Source organism: Phycodurus eques, unplaced genomic scaffold, assembly GCF_024500275.1.
Source record: "Phycodurus eques isolate BA_2022a unplaced genomic scaffold, UOR_Pequ_1.1 contig_122, whole genome shotgun sequence".
Classification (NCBI taxonomy): domain Eukaryota; kingdom Metazoa; phylum Chordata; class Actinopteri; order Syngnathiformes; family Syngnathidae; genus Phycodurus; species Phycodurus eques.
The window spans coordinates 80,933-101,165 of NW_026904119.1; positions in this window are offsets into that span (position 1 = coordinate 80,933).

Below are 20,233 nucleotides of genomic sequence, written 5' to 3' on the forward strand. Positions count from 1 at the left end.
GTAAAACTCTCCCCTTTATACTAGTTACAGGCCGTGGTTTGAATCCCAAAGCTTTGGTTGGAGTTTTACACACATTTGCTGTTTTTATTGCTAAAAAATGCTTCCCAGCGCCTGCTGTACACTTTTTTCATTTTGACTCATAACTTCACAAAGGATGCTTTCCCAGTAAATTCTCTTGCATTTTAGAGTAAAACTCTCCCCTTTATACTATTTACAGGCAGTGGTTTGAAACCCAAAGCTTTGGTTGGAGTTTTACAAACATTTGCAGTTTTTCTTTGCTTAAAAATGCTTCCCAGCGCCTGCTGTACACTTTTTTTATTTTGACTCATAACTTCACAAAGGATGCTTTCCCAGTAAATTCTCTTGCTTTTTAGAGTAAAACTCTACCCTTTATACTAGTTACAGGCAGTGGTTTGAATCCCAAAGATTTGGTTGGAGTTTTACACATATTTGCTGTTTTTTTGCTTAAAAATGTTTCCCAGCTCCCTCTGCTGTACACTTTTTTTATTGGAACACATAACTTCAAAAAGGATGATTTCCCAGTAAATTCTATTGCATTTTAGAGTAAAACTCTCCCCTTTATACGAGTTACAGGCAGTGGTTTGAATCCCAAAGCTTTGGTTGGATATTTACACACATTTGCTGTTTTTATTGCTTAAAAATGCTTCCCAGCGCCTGCTATACACTTTTTTTATTGTAACTCATAACTTCACAAAGATGCTTTCCCAGTAAAGTCTCTTGCATTTTAGAGTAAAACTCTCCCCTTTATACGAGTTACAGGCAGTGGTTTGAATCCCAAAGCTTTGGTTGGAGTTTTACAAACATTTGCAGTTTTTATTGCTTAAAAATGCCTCCCAGCTCCTTCTGCTGGACACTTTTTTTCTTGTAATTCATAACTACACAAAGGATGCTTTCCCAGTAAAGTCTCTTGTTTTTTGGAGTATAACTCTACCCATTATACTAGTTACAGGGAGTGATTTGAATCCCAAAACTTTGGTTGGATATTTACACACATTTGCTGTTTTTATTGCTTAAAAATGCTTCCCAGCGCCTGCTAAACAATTTTTTTATTTTCACTGATAACTTCACAAAGGATGCTTTCCCAGTAAAGTCTCTTGTTTTTTGGAGTATAACTCTACCCGTTATACTAGTTACAGGCAGTGGTTTGAATCCCAAAGCTTTGGTTGGAGTTTTACACACATTTGCTGTTTTTATTGCTTAAAAATGCTTCCCAGCTCCCTCTGCTGTGGACTTTTTTTATTTTGACTCATAACTTCACAAAGGAAGCTTTACCTGTAAATTCTCTTGCTTTTTAGAGTAAAACTCTCCCCTTTATACTAGTTACAGGCCGTGGTTTGAATCCCAAAGCTTTGGTTGGAGTTTTACACACATTTGCTGTTTTTATTGCTAAAAAATGCTTCCCAGCGCCTGCTGTACACTTTTTTCATTTTGACTCATAACTTCACAAAGGTTGCTTTCCAAGTAAATTCTCTTGCATTTTAGAGTAAAACTCTCCCCTTTATACTAGTTACATGCAGTGGTTTGAATCCCAAAGCTTTGGTTGGAGTTTTACACACATTTGCTTTTTTTATGACTTAAAAATGCTCCCCAGCTCCCTCTGCTGTACACTTTTTTTATTGTAACTCATAACTTCACAAAGGATGGTTTCTTAGTAAATTCTCTTGCTTTTTAGAATAAAACTGTCCCCTTTATACTAGTTACAGGCAGTGGTTTGAATCCCAAAGCTTTGGTTGGAGTTTTACACACATTTGCAGTTTTTATTGCTTAAAAATGCTCCCCAGCTCCCTCTGCTGTACACTTTGTTTATTGAAACTCATAACTTCACAAAGGATGCTTTCCCAGTACATTCTCTTGCTTTTTCGAGTAGAACTCTCCCCTTTATACTATTTACAGGCAGTGATTTGAATCCCAAAGCTTTGGTTGGATTTTTTCAAACATTTGCAGTTTTTATTGCTTAAAAATGCTTCCCAGCGCCTGCTGTACACTTGTTTTAATTTTTACTCAAAACTTCACAAAGGATGCTTTCCAAGTAAATTCTCTTGCATTTAAGAGTAAATCTCTCCCCTTTATACTAGTTACAGGCAGTGGTTTGAATCCCAAAGCTTTGGTTGGAGTTTTACAAACATTTGCAGTTTTTTTTGCTTAAAAATGCTTCCCAGCGCCTGCTGTACACTTTTTTTCTTGTGACTCATAACTTCACAAAGGATGCTTTCCCAGTAAATTATTTTGCTTTTTCGAGTAGAACTCTCCCGTTTATACTAGTTACAGGCAGTGGTTTGAATCCCAAAGCTTTGGTTGGAGTTTTACACACATTTGCAGTTTTTATCGCTGAAAAATGCTTCCCAGTGCCTGCTGTACACTTTTTTTATTTTGATTCATAACTTCACAAAGGATGCTTTCCCAGTAAATTCTCTTGCTTTTTAGAGTAGAACTCTCCCCTTGATACTAGTTACAGGCAGTGGTTTGAATCCCAAAGCTTTGGTTGGAGTTTTACACACATTTGCTGTTTTTATTGCTTAAAAATGCTTCCCAGCGCCGACTGTACAAATTTTTTATTTTGACTCAAAACTTCAAAAAGGATGATTTCCAAGTAAATTCTCTTGCATTTAGAGTAAAACTCTCCCCTTTATACTAGTTACAGTCAGTGGTTTGAATCCCAAAGCTTTGGTAGGAGTTTTACACACATTTGCAGATTTTATTGCTTAAAAATACTTCCCAGCTCCCTCTGCTTTACACTTTTTTTATTGTAACTCATAACTTCACAAAGGATGCTTTCCCAGTAAATTCTCTTGCTTTTTAGAGTAAAACTCTACCCTTTATACTAGTTACAGGCAGTGGTTTGAATCCCAAAGCTTTGGTTGGAGTTTTACACACATTTGCTGTTTTTATTGCTTAAAAATGCTTCCCAGCTCCCTCTGCTGTCCACTTTTTTTATTGTAACTCATAACTTCACAAAGGATGCTTTCCCAGTAAATTCTCTTGCTTTTTAGAGTAAAACTCTCCCCTTTATGCGAGTTACATGCAGTGGTTTTAATCCCAAATCTTTGGTTCGGGTTTTACAAACATTTGCAGTTTTTATTGCTTAAAAATGCTTCCCAGCACCTGCTGTACACTTTTTTTATTTTAACTCATAACTTCACAAAGGATGCTTTCCCAGTAAATCCTCTTGCCTTTTCGAGTAAAACTCTCCCCTTTATACGAGTTACAGGCAGTGGTTTGAATCCCAAAGCTTTGGTTGGAGTTTTACACACATTTGCAGTTTTTATCGCTGAAAAATGCTTCCCAGTGCCTGCTGTACACTTTTTTTATTTTGACTCATAACTTCACAAAGGATGCTTTCCCAGTAAATTATCTTGCTTTTTAGAGTAGAACTCTCCCCTTGATACTAGTTACAGGCAGTGGTTTGAATCCCAAAGCTTTGGTTGGAGTTTTACACACATTTGCAGTTTTTATCGCTGAAAAATGCTTCCCAGTGCCTGCTGTACACTTTTTTTATTTTGACTCATAACTTCACAAAGGATGCTTTCCCAGTAAATTCTCTTGCCTTTTCGAGTAGAACTCTCCCCTTTATACTAGTTACAGGCTGTGGTTTGAATCCCAAAGCTTTGGTTGGAGTTTGACACACATTTGCTGTTTTTATTGCTTAAAAAAACTTCGCAGCGCCTGCTGTACACTTTTTTATTTTCACTTTTAAATTCACAAAGGAAAGTCTCGTGCTTTTTCGAGTAAAAATCTCCCCGTTATACTAGTTACAGGCAGTGGTTTGAATCCCAAAGCTTTGGTTGGAGTTTTACACACATTTGCTGTTTTTGTGACTTAAAAATGCTCCCCAGCTCCCTCTGCTGTACACTTTTTTTATTGTAACTCATAACTTCACAAAGATGCTTTCCCAGTAAATTCTCTTGCCTTTTTGAGTAAAACTACCCCCTTTATACTAGTTACAGGCAGTGGTTTGAATCCCAAAGCTTTGGTTGGAGTTTTACAAACATTTGCAGTTTTTATTGCTGAAACTTTTTCATTTTAACTCATAACTTCACAAAGGATGCTTTCCAAGTAAATTCTCTTGCATTTTAGAGTAAAACTCTCCCCTTTATACTAGTTACAGGCAGTGGTTCTAATCCCAAAGCTTTGGTTGGAGTTTTACACACATTTGCAGTTTTTATTGCTTAAAAATGCTCCCCAGCTCCCTCTGCTGTACACGTTTTTTATTGAAACTCATAACTTCACAAAGTATGCTTTCCAAGTAAATTCTCTTGCATTTAAGAGTAAAACTCTCCGCTTTATACTAGTTACAGGCAGTGGTTTGAATCCCAAAGCTTTGGTTGGAATTTTACACACATTTGCTGTTTTTATTGCTTAAAAATGCTTCCCAGCGCCTGCTGTACACTTTTTTTAATTTTGACTCATAACTTCACAAAGGATGCTTTCCAAGTAAATTCTCTTGCATTTTAGAGTAAAACTCTTCCCTTTATACTAGTTACAGTCAGTGGTTTGAATCCCAAAGCTTTGGTTGGAGTTTTACACACATTTGCTGTTTTTATTGCTTAAAAATGCTTCCCAGCGCCTGCTGTACACTTTTTTTAATTTTGACTCATAACTTCACAAAGGATGCTTTCCAAGTATAGTCTCTTGTTTTTTGGAGTATAACTCTCCCTGTTATACTAATTACGGGCAGTGGTTTTAATCCCAAAGCTTTGGTCTTAGTTTTACACACATTTGCAGTTTTTATTGCTGAAAAATGCTTCCCAGCGCCTGCTGTACACTTTTTTTATTTTGACTCATAACTTCACAAAGGATGCTTTCCCAGTAAATTATTTTGCTTTTTCGAGTAGAACTCTCCCGTTTATACTAGTTACAGGCAGTGGTTTGAATCCCAAAGCTTTGGTTGGAGTTTTACACACATTTGCAGTTTTTATCGCTGAAAAATGCTTCCCAGTGCCTGCTGTACACTTTTTTTATTTTGACTCATAACTTCACAAAGGATGCTTTCCCAGTAAATTATCTTGCTTTTTAGAGCAGAACTCTCCCCTTGATACTAGTTACAGGCAGTGGTTTGAATCCCAAAGCTTTGGTTGGAGTTTTACACACATTTGCTGTTTTTATTGCTTAAAAATGCTTCCCAGCGCCGACTGTACAAATGTTTTATTTTGACTCAAAACTTCAAAAAGTATGATTTCCAAGTAAATTCTCTTGCATTTTAGAGTAAAACACTCCCCTTTATACTAGTTACAGTCAGTGGTTTGAATCCCAAAGCTTTGGTAGGAGTTTTACACACATTTGCAGTTTTTATTGCTTAAAAATGCTTCCCAGCGCCTGCTGTACACTTTTTTTATTTTTACTCATAACTTCACAAAGGATTCATTTAAATTCAGCTCCCTCTGCTGTACACTTTGTTTATTGAAACTCATAACTTCACAAAGGATGCTTTCCTAGTACATTCTCTTGCTTTTTAGAGTAAAACTCTCCCCTTTATACTAGTTACAGGCAGTGGTTTGAATCCCAAAGCTTTGGTTGGACTTTTACAAACATTTGCAGTTTTTATTGCTTAAAAATGCTTCCCAGCGCCTGCTGTACACTTTTTTTATTTTTACTCATAACTTCACAAAGGATGCTTTCCAAGTAAATTCTCTTGCATTTAAGAGTAAAACTCTCCCCTTTATACTAGTTACAGGCAGTGGTTTGAATCCCAAAGCTTTGGTTGGAGTTTTACACACATTTGCAGTTTTTATTGCTTAAAAATGCTCCCCAGCTCCCTCTGCTGTACACTTTGTTTATTGAAACTCATAACTTCACAAAGGATGCTTTCCCAGTACATTCTCTTGCTTTTTAGAGTAAAACTCTCCCCTTTATACAAGTTACAGGCAGTGGTTTGAATCCCAAAGCTTTGGTTCGGGTTTTACAAACATTTGCAGTTTTTATTGCTTAAAAATGCTTCCCAGCGCCTGCTGTACACTTGTTTTAATTTTTACTCATAACTTCACAAAGGATGCTTTCCAAGTAAATTCTCTTGCATTTAAGAGTAAAACTCTCCCCTTTATACTAGTTACAGGCAGTGGTTTGAATCCCAACGCTTCGGTTGGAGTTTAACAAACATTTGCTGTTTTTATTGCTTAAAAATGCTCCCCAGCTCCCTCTGCTGTACACGTTTTTTATTGAAACTCATAACTTCACAAAGTATGCTTTCCAAGTAAATTCTCTTGCATTTAAGAGTAAAACTCTCCGCTTTATACTAGTTACAGGCAGTGGTTTGAATCCCAAAGCTTTGGTTGGAATTTTACACACATTTGCTGTTTTTATTGCTTATAAATGCTTCCCAGCGCCTGCTGTACACTATTTTTAATTTTGACTCATAACTTCACAAAGGATGCTTTCCAAGTAAATTCTCTTGCATTTTAGAGTAAAACTCTTCCCTTTATACTAGTTACAGTCAGTGGTTTGAATCCCAAAGCTTTGGTTGGAGTTTTACACACATTTGCTGTTTTTATTGCTTAAAAATGCTTCCCAGCGCCTGCTGTACACTTTTTTTAATTTTGACTCATAACTTCACAAAGGATGCTTTCCAAGTATAGTCTCTTGTTTTTTGGAGTATAACTCTCCCTGTTATACTAATTACGGGCAGTGGTTTTAATCCCAAAGCTTTGGTCTGAGTTTTACACACATTTGCTGTTTTTATTTCTTAAAAATGCTTCCCAGCGCCTGCTGTACACTTTTTTTATTTTGACTCATAACTTCACAAATGATGCTTTCCCAGCAAATTCTCTTGCTTTTTCGAGTAGAACTCTCCCCTTTATCCTTGTTACAGGTTGTGGTTTGTGAATTTTACACACATTTGCATTTTATATCGCTTAAAAATGCTTCCCAGCGCCTGCTGTACACTTGTTTTAATTTTTACTCATAACTTCACAAAGGATGCTTTCCAAGTAAATTCTCTTGCATTTAAGAGTAAAACTCTCCCCTTTATACTAGTTACAGGCAGTGGTTTGAATCCCAACGCTTTGGTTGGAGTTTAACAAACATTTGCTGTTTTTATTGCTTAAAAATGCTTCCCAGCGCCTGCTGTACACTTTTTTAAATTTTGACTCATAACTTCACAAAGGATGCTTTCCAAGTAAATTCTCTTGCATTTTAGAGTAAAACTCTTCCCTTTATACTAGTTACAGGCAGTGGTTTGAATCCCAAAGCTTTGGTTGGAGTTTTACACACATTTGCTGTTTTTATTGCTTAAAAATGCTTCCCAGCGCCTGCTGTTCACTTTTTTTAATTTTGACTCATAACTTCACAAAGGATGCTTTCCAAGTATAGTCTCTTGTTTTTTGGAGTATAACTCTCCCTGTTATACTAGTTACGGGCAGTGGTTTTAATCCCAAAGCTTTGGTTGGAGTTTTACACACATTTGCAGTTTTTATTGCTGAAAAATGCTTCCCAGCGCCTGCTGTACACTTTTTTTATTTTTGACTCATAACTTCACAAAGGATGCTTTCCCAGTACATTCTCTTGCTTTTTAGAGTAAAACTCTCCCCTTTATACTAGTTACAGGCAGTGGTTTGAATCCCAAAGCTTTGGTTGGAGTTTTACACACATTTGCAGTTTTTATTGCTTAAAAATGCTTCCCAGCTCCCTCTGCTGTACACTTTTTTTATTGTAACTCATAACTTCACAAAGGATGCTTTCCCAGTAAATTATCTTGCTTTTGAGAATAAAACTCTCCCCTTTATACTAGTTACAGGCAGTGGTTTGAATCCCAATGCTTTGGTTGGAGTTTTACACACATTTGCTGTTTTTATCACTTAAAATGCTCCCCAGCTCCCTCTGCTGTCCACTTTTTTTTATTGTAACTCATAACTTCACAAAGATGCTTTCCCAGTAAAGTCTCCTACTTTTTAGAGTAAAACTCTCCCCTTTATCCGAGTTACAAGCAGTGGTTTGAATCCCAAAGCTTTGGTTGGAGTTTTACACACATCTGCTGTTTTTATTGCTTAAAAATGCTTCGCAGCGCCTGCTGTACACTTTTTTATTTTCACTTATAACTTCACAAAGGATGCTTTCCCAGTAAAGTCTCTTGCTTTTTCGAGTAAAACTCTCCCCTTTATACTAGTTACAGGGAGTGGTTTGAATCCCAAAGCTTTGGTTGGAGTTTTACACACATTTGCTGTATTTATGACTTAAAAATGTTCCCCAGCTCCCTCTGCTGTACACTTTTTTTTTGTAACTCATAACTTCACAAAGATGCTTTCCCAGTAAATTCTCTTGCTTTTTTGAGTAAAACTCTCCCCTTTATACTAGTTACAGGCAGTGGTTTGAATCCCAAAGCTTTGGTTCGAGTTTTACACACATTTGCTGTTTTTATGACTTAAAAATGCTCCCCAGCTCCCTCTGCTGTACACTTGTTTTATTGTAACTCATAACTTCACAAAGATGCTTTCCCAGTAAATTATCTTGCTTTTTTGAGTAAAACTATCCCCTTTATACTAGTTACAGGCAGTGGTTTGAATCCCAAAGCTTTGGTTGGAGTTTTACACACATTTGCTGTTTTTATTGCTGAAAAATGCTTCCCAGCGCCTGCTGTACACTTTTTTTATTTTGACTCGTAACTTCAGAAAGGATGCTTTCCAAGTAAATTCTCTTGCATTTTAGAGTAAAACTCACCCCTTTATACTAGTTACAGGCAGTGGTTTGAATCCCAAAGCTTTGTTTGGAGTTTGACACACATTTGCTGTTTTTATTGCTTAAAAATGCTTCGCAGCGCCTGCTGTACACTTTTTTATTTTCACTTTTAAATTCACAAAGGATGCTTTCCCAGTAAAGTCTCTTGCTTTTTCGAGTAAAACTCTCCCCTTTATACTAGTTACAGGCAGTGGTTTGAATCCTAAAGCTTTGGTTGGAGTTTTACACACATTTGCTGTTTTTATTTCTTAAAAATGCTTCCCAGCGCCTGCTGTACACTTTTTTTATTTTGACTCATAACTTCACAAAGATGCTTTCCCAGTAAATTCTCTTGCCTTTTTGAGTAAAACTATCCCCTTTATACCAGTTACAGGCAGTGGTTTGAATCCTAAAGCTTTGGTTGGAGTTTTACACACATTTGCTGTTTTTATTTCTTAAAAATGCTTCCCAGCGCCTGCTGTACACTTTTTTTAGTTTGACTCATAACTTCACAAATGATGCTTTCCCAGCAAATTCTCTTGCTTTTTCGAGTAGAACTCTCCCCTTTATCCTTGTTACAGGTTGTGGTTTGTGAATTTTACACACATTTGCATTTTATATCGCTTAAAAATGCTTCCCAGCGCCTGCTGTACACTTTTTTTATTTTGACTCATAACTTCACAAAGAATGCTTTCCCAGTAAATTCTCTTGCTTTTTCGAGTAGAACTGTCCCCTTTATACTAGTTACAGGCAGTGGTTTGAATCCCAAAGCTTTGGTTGGAGTTTTACACACATTTGCAGTTTTTATCGCTGAAAAAGGCTTCCCAGTGCCTGCTGTACACATTTTTTATTTTGACTCAAAACTTCACAAAGGATGATTTCCAAGTAAATTATCTTGCATTTTAGAGTAAAACCCTCCCCTTTATACTAGTTACAGGCAGTGGTTTGAATCCCAGAGCTTTGGTTGGAGTTTTACACACATTTGCAGTTTTTATTGCTTAAAAATGCTTCCCAGCTCCCTCTGCTGTACACTTTTTTTATTGTAACTCTTAACTTCACAAATGATGCTTTCCCAGTAAATTCTCTTGCTTTTGAGAGTAAAACTCTCCCCATCATACGAGTTACAGGCAGTGGTTTGAATCCCAAAGCTTTGGTTGGAGTTTGACAAACATTTGCAGTTTTTATTGGTTAAAAATGCTTCCCAGCTCCCTCTGCTGTACACTTCTTTTTATAGTAACTCATTACTTCACAAAGGATGCTTTCCCAGGAAAGTCTCTTGCATTTTGGAGTAAAACTCTCCCCTTTATACAAGTTACAGAAAGTGGTTGAAATCCCAAAGATTTGGTTGGAGTTTTACACACATTTGCAGTTTTTATTGCTGAAAAATGCTTCCCAGCGCCTGCTGTACACTTTTTTATTTTGACTCATAACTTCACAAAGGATGCTTTCCCAGTAAATTCTCTTGCTTTTTCGAGTATAACTATCCTCTTTATACTAGTTACAGGCAGTGGTTTGAATCCCAAAGCTTTGGTTGGAGTTTTACACACATTTTTCGTTTTTATTGCTTAAAAATGCTTCCCAGCTCCTGCTTTTCACTTTTTTTATTTTAATTCATAACTTCACAAAGGATGCTTTCCCAGTAAATTCTCTTGCTTTTTTGAGTACAACTCTCCCCTTTATACTAGTTACAGACAGTGGTTTGAATCCCAAAGCTTTGGCTGGAGTTTTACAAACATTTTTCGTTTTTATTGCTTAAAAATGCTTCCCAGCTCCTGCTTTTCACTTTTTTTATTTTGATTCATAACTTCACAAAGGATGCTTTCCCAGTAAATTCTCGTGCTTTTTTGAGTACAACACTCCCCTTTATACTAGTTACAGGCAGTGGTTTGAATCCCAAAGCTTTGGTTGGAGTTTTACACACATTTGCTGTTTTTATTGCTGACAAATGCTTCAAAGCACCTGCTGTACACTTTTTTTATTTTCACTCATAACTTCACAAAGGATGCTTTCCCATTAAAGTCTCTTGCTTTTGAGAGTAAAAATCTCCCCTTTATTCGAGTTACAGGCTGTGGTTTGAATCCCAAAGATTTGCTTGGAGTTTTACACACATTTGCAGTTTTTATTGCTTTAAAATGCTTCCCGACTCCCTGTGCTGTACACTTTTTTTATCGTAACTCATAACTTCACAAAGGATGCTTTCCCAGAAAATTCTCTTGCTTTTTCAAGGAGAACTCTCCCCTTAGTACTAGCTTCATGCAGTGGTTTGAATCTAAAGATTTTTGGTTGGAGTTTTACACACATTTGCAGTTTTTATCGCTTAAAAATACTGTACATGTTTTATATTTTGACTCATAACTTCACAAAGGATGCTTTCCAAGTAAATTCTCTTACATTTTAGTGTAAAAGTCTCACCTTGAAACTATTTACAGGCAGTGGTTTGAATCCCAAAGCTTTGGTTGGAGTTTTAAACACATTTGCAGTTTTTATTGCTGACAAATGCTTCCAAGCTGCCTCTGCTGTACACTTTTTTTATTGTGACTCATAACTTCCCAAAGGATGCTTTTCCAGTAAATTCTGTTGCTTTTTAGAGTAAAACTCTCCCCTTTATACTAGTTACAGGCAGTGGTTTGTGAGTTTTACACACATTTGCAGTTTTTATCACTTAAAACTGCTTCCCAGCGCCTGCTGTACACTTATTTTATTTTGACTCATAACTTCACAAAGGATGCTTTCCCAGTAAATTCTCTTGCTCTTTTGAGTAAAACTCTCCCCTTTATACTAATTGCAGATTGTGGTTTGAATACCAATGCTTTGGTTGGAGTTTTACACACATTTGCAGTTTTATCGCATAAAAATGCTTCCCAGCTCCCTCTGCTGTACACTTCTTTTTATAGTAACTCATTACTTCACAAAGGATGCTTTCCCAGGAAAGTCTCTGGCATTTTGGAGTAAAACTCTCCCCTTTATACAAGTTACAGGCAGTGGTTGAAATCCCAAAGATTTGGTTGGAGTTTTACACACATTTGCAGTTTTTATTGCTGAAAAATGCTTCCCAGCGCCTGCTGTACACTTTTTTATTTTGACTCATAACTTCACAAAGGATGCTTTCCCAGTAAATTCTCTTGCTTTTTCGAGTATAACTATCCTCTTTATAATAGTTACAGGCAGTGGTTTGAATCCCAAAGCTTTGGTTGGAGTTTTACACACATTTTTCGTTTTTATTGCTTAAAAATGCTTCCCAGCTCCTGCTTTTCACTTTTTTTATTTTGATTCATAACTTCACAAAGGATGCTTTCCCAGTAAATTCTCTTGGTTTTTTGAGTACAACTCTCCCCCCCTTTATACTAGTTACAGACAGTGGTTTGAATCCCAAAGCTTTGGCTGGAGTTTTACAAACATTTTTCGTTTTTATTGCTTAAAAATGCTTCGCAGCGCCTGCTGTTCACTTTTTTAATTTTGACTCATAACTTCACAAATGATGCTTTCCAAGTAAATTCTCTTGCTTTGTCGAGTATAACTCTCCTCTTTATACTAGTTACAGGCAGTGGTTTGAATCCCAAAGCTTTGGTTGGAGTTTTACACACATTTGCTGTTTTTATTGCTGACAAATGCTTCAAAGCACCTGCTGTACACTTTTTTTATTTTCACTCATAACTTCACAAAGGATGCTTTCCCATTAAAGTCTCTTCCTTTTGAGAGTAAAAATCTCCCCTTTATTCGAGTTACAGGCTGTGGTTTGAATCCCAAAGATTTGCTTGGAGTTTTACAAACATTTTTCGTTTTTATTGCTTAAAAATGCTTCGCAGCGCCTGCTGTTCACTTTTTTAATTTTGACTCATAACTTCACAAATGATGCTTTCCAAGTAAATTCTCTTGCTTTGTCGAGTATAACTCTCCTCTTTATACTAGTTACAGGCAGTGGTTTGAATCCCAAAGCTTTGGTTGGAGTTTTACACACATTTGCTGTTTTTATTGCTGACAAATGCTTCAAAGCACCTGCTGTACACTTTTTTTATATTCACTCATAACTTCACAAAGGATGCTTTCCCATTAAAGTCTCTTCCTTTTGAGAGTAAAAATCTCCCCTTTATTCGAGTTACAGGCTGTGGTTTGAATCCCAAAGATTTGCTTGGAGTTTTACACACATTTGCAGTTTTTATTGCTTGAAAATGCTTCCCAACTCCCTGTGCTGTCCACTTTTTTTATCGTAACTCATAACTTCACAAAGGATGCTTTCCCAGAAAATTCTCTTGCTTTTTAGAGTAAAACTCTCCCCTTTATACTAGTTACAGGCAGTGGTTTGTGAGTTTTACACACATTTGCAGTTTTTATTGCTTAAAAATGCTTCCCAGCTCCCTCTGCTGTACACTTTTTTTTATTGTAACTCATAACTTCACAAATGATGCTTTCCCAGTAAATTCTCTTGCTTTTGAGAGTAAAACTCTCCCCATCATACGAGTTACAGGCAGTGGTTTGAATCCCAAAGCTTTGGTTGGAGTTTGACAAACATTTGCAGTTTTTATTGCTTAAAAATGCTTCCCAGCTCCCTCTGCTGTACACTTCTTTTTATAGTAACTCATTACTTCACAAAGGATGCTTTCCCAGGAAAGTCTCTTGCATTTTGGAGTAAAACTCTCCCCTTTATACAAGTTACAGAAAGTGGTTGAAATCCCAAAGATTTGGTTGGAGTTTTACACACATTTGCAGTTTTTATTGCTGAAAAATGCTTCCCAGCGCCTGCTGTACACTTTTTTTATTTTGACTCATAACTTCACAAAGGATGCTTTCCCAGTAAATTCTCTTGCTTTTTTGAGTACAACTCTCCCCCCCTTTATACTAGTTACAGGAAGTGGTTTGAATCCCAAAGCTTAGGTTGGAGTTTTACACACATTTTTCGTTTTTATTGCTTAAAAATGCTTCCCAGCTCCTGCTTTTCACTTTTTTTATTTTGATTCATAACTTCACAAAGGATGCTTTCCCAGTAAATTCTCTTGCTTTTTTGAGTACAACTCTCCCCCCCTTTATACTAGTTACAGGAAGTGGTTTGAATCCCAAAGCTTAGGTTGGAGTTTTACACACATTTTTCGTTTTTATTGCTTAAAAATGCTTCGCAGCGCCTGCTGTTCACTTTTTTAATTTTGACTCATAACTTCACAAATGATGCTTTCCAAGTAAATTCTCTTGCTTTGTCGAGTATAACTCTCCTCTTTATATTAGTTACAGGCAGTGGTTTGAATCCCAAAGCTTTGGTTGGAGTTTTACACACATTTGCTGTTTTTATTGCTGACAAATGCTTCAAAGCACCTGCTGTACACTTTTTTTATTTTCACTCATAACTTCACAAAGGATGCTTTCCCATTAAAGTCTCTTGCTTTTGAGAGTAAAAATCTCCCCTTTATTCGAGTTACAGGCTGTGGTTTGAATCCCAAAGATTTGCTTGGAGTTTTACACACATTTGCAGTTTTTATTGCTTTAAAATGCTTCCCGACTCCCTGTGCTGTCCACTTTTTTTATCGTAACTCATAACTTCACAAAGGATGCTTTCCCAGAAAATTCTCTTGCTTTTTAGAGTAAAACTCTCCCCTTTATACTAGTTACAGGCAGTGGTTTGAATCCCAAAGCTTTGGCTGGAGTTTTACACACATTTGTAGTTTTTATTGCTTAAAAATGCTTCCCAGCTCTCTCTGCTGTACACTTTTTTATATTTTGACTCAGAACTTCACAAAGGATGCTTTCCAAGTAAATTCTCTTGCATTTTAGAGTAGAACTCTCCCCTTTATACTAGTTACAGGCAGTGGTTTGAATCCCCAAGGTTTGGTTTGAGTTTTACACACATTTGCAGCTTTTATTGCTTAGAAATGCTTCCCAGCACACTCTGCTGTACACTTTCTTTATTTTGACTCATAACTTCACAAAGCATGCTTTCCCAGTTAATTCTCTTGCTTTTTAGAGTAAAACTCTCCCCTTTATACTAGTTACAGGCAGTTGTTTGTGAGTTTTACACACATTTGCAGTTTTTATCGCTTAAAAATGCTTCCCAGCGCCTGCTGTACACTTATTTTATTTCGACTCATAACTTCACAAAGGATGCTTTCCCAGTAAATTCTCTCGCTGTTTTGAGTAAAACTCTACCCTTTATACTAATTGCAGGTTGTGGTTTGAATACCAATGCTTTGGTTGGAGTTTTACACACATTTGCAGTTTTTATCGCATAAAAATGCTTCCCAGCTCCCTCTGCTGTACACTTTTTTTTTGTCACTCATAACTTTACTAAGGATGCTTTCCCTGTAAATTCTCTTGCTTTTTAGAGTAAAACTCTCCCCTTTATACTAGTTACAGGCAGTGGTTTGAATCCCAATGCTTTGGTTGGAGTTTTACACACATTTGCTGTTTTTATCACTTAAAATGCTCCCCAGCTCCCTCTGCTGTCCACTTTTTTTTATTGTAACTCATAACTTCACAAAGATGCTTTCCCAGTAAAGTCTCTTGCTTTTTCGAGTAGAACTCTCCCGTTTATACTAGTTACAGGCAGTGGTTTGAATCCCAAAGCTTTGGTTGGACTTTTACAAACATTTGCAGTTTTTATTGCTGAAACGTTTTCATCTTGACTCATAACTTCACAAAGGATGCTTTCCAAGTAAATTCTCTTGCATTTAAGAGTAAAACTATCCCCTTTATACTCGTTACAGGCAGTGGTTTGAATCCCAAATCTTTGGTTGGAGTTTAACAAACATTTGCTGTTTTTATTGCTTAAAAATACTCCCCAGCTCCCTCTGCTGTACACTTTTTTTGTTGTAACTCATAACTTCAAAAGGATGCTTTCCCAGTAAATTCTCTTGCTTTTTAGAGTAAAACTCTCCCCTTTATACGAGTTACAGGCAGTGGTTTGAATCCCAAATCTTTGGTTGGAGTTTAACTAACATTTGCTGTTTTTATTGCTTAAAAATACTCCCCAGCTCCCTCTGCTGTACACTTTTTTTATTGAAACTCATAATTTCACAAAGGATGCTTTCCCAGTACATTCTCTTGCTTTTTCGAGTAGAACTCTCCCGTTTATACTAGTTACAGGCAGTGGTTTGAATCCCAAAGCTTTGGTTGGAGTTTTACACACATTTGCAGTTTTTTTGCTTAAAAATGCTTCCCAGCGCCTGCTGTACACTCTTTTTATTTTGACTCATAACTTCCCAAAGGATGCTTTCCCATTAAATTCTATTGCTTTTTAGAGTAAAACTCTCCCCATTATACTAGTTACAGGCAGTGGTTTGAATCCCAAAGCTTTGGTTGGAGTTTTACACACATTTGCTGTTTTTATTGCTTAAAAATGCTTCCCAGCGCCGACTGTACAAAGTTTTTATTTTGACTCAAAACTTCAAAAATGATGATTTCCAAGTAAATTCTATTGCATTGAGGAGTAAAACTCTCCCCTTTATACTAGTTACAGGCAGTGGTTTGAATCCCAAAGGTTTGGTTTGAGTTTTACACACATTTGCAGCTTTTATTGCTTAGAAATGCTTCCCAGCTCACTCTGCTGTACACTTTCTTTATTTTGACTCATAACTTCACAAAGGATGCTTTCCCAGTAAATTCTCTTGCTTTTTTGAGTAAAACTCTCCCCTTTATACTAGTTACAGGCAGTGGTTTGAATCCCAAAGCTTTGGTTTGAGTTTTACACACATTTGAAGTTTTTATTGCTTAAAAATGCTTCCCAGCTCCCTCTGCTGTACACTTTTTTTTATTGTAACTCATAACTTCACAAATGATGCTTTCCCAGTAAATTCTCTTGCTTTTGAGAGTAAAACTCTCCCCATCATACGAGTTACAGGCAGTGGTTTGAATCCCAAAGCTTTGGTTGGAGTTTGACAAACATTTGCAGTTTTTATTGCTTAAAAATGCTTCCCAGCTCCCTCTGCTGTACACTTCTTTTTATAGTAACTCATTACTTCACAAAGGATGCTTTCCCAGGAAAGTCTCTTGCATTTTGGAGTAAAACTCTCCCCTTTATACAAGTTACAGAAAGTGGTTGAAATCCCAAAGATTTGGTTGGAGTTTTACACACATTTGCAGTTTTTATTGCTGAAAAATGCTTCCCAGCGCCTGCTGTACACTTTTTTTATTTTGACTCATAACTTCACAAAGGATGCTTTCCCAGTAAATTCTCTTGCTTTTTTGAGTACAACTCTCCCCCCCTTTATACTAGTTACAGGAAGTGGTTTGAATCCCAAAGCTTAGGTTGGAGTTTTACACACATTTTTCGTTTTTATTGCTTAAAAATGCTTCCCAGCTCCTGCTTTTCACTTTTTTTATTTTGATTCATAACTTCACAAAGGATGCTTTCCCAGTAAATTCTCTTGCTTTTTTGAGTACAACTCTCCCCCCCTTTATACTAGTTACAGGAAGTGGTTTGAATCCCAAAGCTTAGGTTGGAGTTTTACACACATTTTTCGTTTTTATTGCTTAAAAATGCTTCGCAGCGCCTGCTGTTCACTTTTTTAATTTTGACTCATAACTTCACAAATGATGCTTTCCAAGTAAATTCTCTTGCTTTGTCGAGTATAACTCTCCTCTTTATATTAGTTACAGGCAGTGGTTTGAATCCCAAAGCTTTGGTTGGAGTTTTACACACATTTGCTGTTTTTATTGCTGACAAATGCTTCAAAGCACCTGCTGTACACTTTTTTTATTTTCACTCATAACTTCACAAAGGATGCTTTCCCATTAAAGTCTCTTGCTTTTGAGAGTAAAAATCTCCCCTTTATTCGAGTTACAGGCTGTGGTTTGAATCCCAAAGATTTGCTTGGAGTTTTACACACATTTGCAGTTTTTATTGCTTTAAAATGCTTCCCGACTCCCTGTGCTGTCCACTTTTTTTATCGTAACTCATAACTTCACAAAGGATGCTTTCCCAGAAAATTCTCTTGCTTTTTAGAGTAAAACTCTCCCCTTTATACTAGTTACAGGCAGTGGTTTGAATCCCAAAGCTTTGGCTGGAGTTTTACACACATTTGTAGTTTTTATTGCTTAAAAATGCTTCCCAGCTCTCTCTGCTGTACACTTTTTTATATTTTGACTCAGAACTTCACAAAGGATGCTTTCCAAGTAAATTCTCTTGCATTTTAGAGTAGAACTCTCCCCTTTATACTAGTTACAGGCAGTGGTTTGAATCCCCAAGGTTTGGTTTGAGTTTTACACACATTTGCAGCTTTTATTGCTTAGAAATGCTTCCCAGCACACTCTGCTGTACACTTTCTTTATTTTGACTCATAACTTCACAAAGCATGCTTTCCCAGTTAATTCTCTTGCTTTTTAGAGTAAAACTCTCCCCTTTATACTAGTTACAGGCAGTTGTTTGTGAGTTTTACACACATTTGCAGTTTTTATCGCTTAAAAATGCTTCCCAGCGCCTGCTGTACACTTATTTTATTTCGACTCATAACTTCACAAAGGATGCTTTCCCAGTAAATTCTCTCGCTGTTTTGAGTAAAACTCTACCCTTTATACTAATTGCAGGTTGTGGTTTGAATACCAATGCTTTGGTTGGAGTTTTACACACATTTGCAGTTTTTATCGCATAAAAATGCTTCCCAGCTCCCTCTGCTGTACACTTTTTTTTTGTCACTCATAACTTTACTAAGGATGCTTTCCCTGTAAATTCTCTTGCTTTTTAGAGTAAAACTCTCCCCTTTATACTAGTTACAGGCAGTGGTTTGAATCCCAATGCTTTGGTTGGAGTTTTACACACATTTGCTGTTTTTATCACTTAAAATGCTCCCCAGCTCCCTCTGCTGTCCACTTTTTTTTATTGTAACTCATAACTTCACAAAGATGCTTTCCCAGTAAAGTCTCTTGCTTTTTCGAGTAGAACTCTCCCGTTTATACTAGTTACAGGCAGTGGTTTGAATCCCAAAGCTTTGGTTGGACTTTTACAAACATTTGCAGTTTTTATTGCTGAAACGTTTTCATCTTGACTCATAACTTCACAAAGGATGCTTTCCAAGTAAATTCTCTTGCATTTAAGAGTAAAATTATCCCCTTTATACTCGTTACAGGCAGTGGTTTGAATCCCAAATCTTTGGTTGGAGTTTAACAAACATTTGCTGTTTTTATTGCTTAAAAATACTCCCCAGCTCCCTCTGCTGTACACTTTTTTTGTTGTAACTCATAACTTCAAAAGGATGCTTTCCCAGTAAATTCTCTTGCTTTTTAGAGTAAAACTCTCCCCTTTATACGAGTTACAGGCAGTGGTTTGAATCCCAAATCTTTGGTTGGAGTTTAACTAACATTTGCTGTTTTTATTGCTTAAAAATACTCCCCAGCTCCCTCTGCTGTACACTTTTTTTATTGAAACTCATAATTTCACAAAGGATGCTTTCCCAGTACATTCTCTTGCTTTTTCGAGTAGAACTCTCCCGTTTATACTAGTTACAGGCAGTGGTTTGAATCCCAAAGCTTTGGTTGGAGTTTTACACACATTTGCAGTTTTTTTGCTTAAAAATGCTTCCCAGCGCCTGCTGTACACTCTTTTTATTTTGACTCATAACTTCCCAAAGGATGCTTTCCCATTAAATTCTATTGCTTTTTAGAGTAAAACTCTCCCCATTATACTAGTTACAGGCAGTGGTTTGAATCCCAAAGCTTTGGTTGGAGTTTTACACACATTTGCTGTTTTTATTGCTTAAAAATGCTTCCCAGCGCCGACTGTACAAAGTTTTTATTTTGACTCAAAACTTCAAAAATGATGATTTCCAAGTAAATTCTATTGCATTGAGGAGTAAAACTCTCCCCTTTATACTAGTTACAGGCAGTGGTTTGAATCCCAAAGGTTTGGTTTGAGTTTTACACACATTTGCAGCTTTTATTGCTTAGAAATGCTTCCCAGCTCACTCTGCTGTACACTTTCTTTATTTTGACTCATAACTTCACAAAGGATGCTTTCCCAGTAAATTCTCTTGCTTTTTTGAGTAAAACTCTCCCCTTTATACTAGTTACAGGCAGTGGTTTGAATCCCAAAGCTTTGGTTTGAGTTTTACACACATTTGCAGTTTTTATTGCTTAAAAATGCTTCCCAGCTCCCTCTGCTGTACACTTTTTTTTATTGTAACTCATAACTTCACAAATGATGCTTTCCCAGTAAATTATCTTGCTTTTGAGAGTAAAACTATCCCCTTCATACTAGTTAGAGGCAGTGGTTTGAATCCCAAAGCTTTGGTTGGAGTTTTACAAACATTTGCAGTTTTTCTTGCTTAAAAATGCTTCCCAGCTCCCTCTGCTGTACACTTTTTTTTAAAGTAACTCATTACTTCACAAAGGATGCTTTCCCAGGAAAGTCTCTTGCATGTAGGAGTAAAACTCTCCCCTTTATACTAGTTACAGGCAGTGGTTTGAATCCCAAAGCTTTGGTTGGAGTTCGACACACATTTGCTGTTTTTATTGCTTAAAAATGCTTCGCAGCGCCTGCTGTACACTTTTTTATTTTCACTTTTAAATTCACAAAGGATGCTTTCCCAGTAAAGTCTCTTGCGTTTTAGTGTAAAGGTCTCACCTTGAAACTATTTACAGGCAGTGGTTTGAA